Here is a 1,025-nt window from a genome sequence, read left to right on the forward strand (position 1 = left end):
AGCAGACCCCAATGGTTACATTGTACAAGCTGTGAGGTTTTTAAACTTGTGACAAGGGACAGAAGAGAAGTTCTACTCATTGTAAGGAAATCCTCACTTAAGCTTCAGAGAGCCACAAGCACTTAAAACCCATGAACCTGTAAAATTGTTATTGAATATGTCAATACTGTTGTAATGAAATGCTTCTTCTAAGTATGTGGTTATTAAATAATTTTTAAAAACCCATGAACCTTCAGCTGATTGTCCTTAGCCAGTCCATCTTTTTTTTAAAAAACATATTTATTATTTTTATTTTATGTGTATGCGTGTATTGCCTGCATGTAGGTAAGTGCACCTGTGTCATGCAATGCCTATGGAGGACAGAAGAGGCTGTCGGATCCCCTGGAACAGGAGTTACAGACAGTTGTTACCTGTCATGTGGGTGCTGAGGTTCGAACCGGGTCTTCTACGAGAACAACCAGTGTTCTTAACCACTGAGCAATCTCTCCAATCCAGCCAGTCCATCTCTTATCAGGAACTGCCATATGTTCTTGTGCTGGTCACCCTATAGCTGAATTACTTCTTCATATGCTCGATTTACAGTACCATTGCAGGCAAATTTCTTCTTAAGCACCTTCACTAATTTCTTTTTATTGTCAGTGATCCCTTGGACAGTAGTAAGGGTCTTCCTGCCATTTCTCTGTTGAATTCTTGTATGGATATAATTTTCAGTACCAACAGGAAGCAGGTCATCACCCTTACTTGCATCAGAAAAGGGGTCAAAAGAGTGGAGGGTCTGTATAGTGGACATACTGTACGATTCCTCATTTTTTCAAAACAATAGCTTAATAGCTTGGCTCACCCCACTCTCTGATGTAAGACATGGGACTTGATACTGCATTATCTGAATACATGCGGGCTTGAAGTGTCTTTGACACAGGGCTAAAATAATTTTCCCTATACTTAGATTTCCACCTTCTTTTTAAAGAAGGAAGGTCTACACTCCTGAAAAGAGATATGGCTTAGAAGTAGCTCGGAGGCTGGGG

The 1,025-nt window shown here is 40.3% G+C and overlaps 1 pseudogene; it reads right to left on the minus strand.

Moving 5' to 3' along the window:
• Positions 1-203: 203 nt before the first annotated feature.
• LOC103747207 lies at positions 204-790 on the minus strand (annotated as a pseudogene).
• Positions 791-1,025: the final 235 nt, after the last annotated feature.

Source organism: Nannospalax galili, unplaced genomic scaffold (assembly GCF_000622305.1).
Source record: "Nannospalax galili isolate Female #2095 unplaced genomic scaffold, S.galili_v1.0 scaffold124, whole genome shotgun sequence".
In the NCBI taxonomy this organism is placed as follows: domain Eukaryota; kingdom Metazoa; phylum Chordata; class Mammalia; order Rodentia; family Spalacidae; genus Nannospalax; species Nannospalax galili.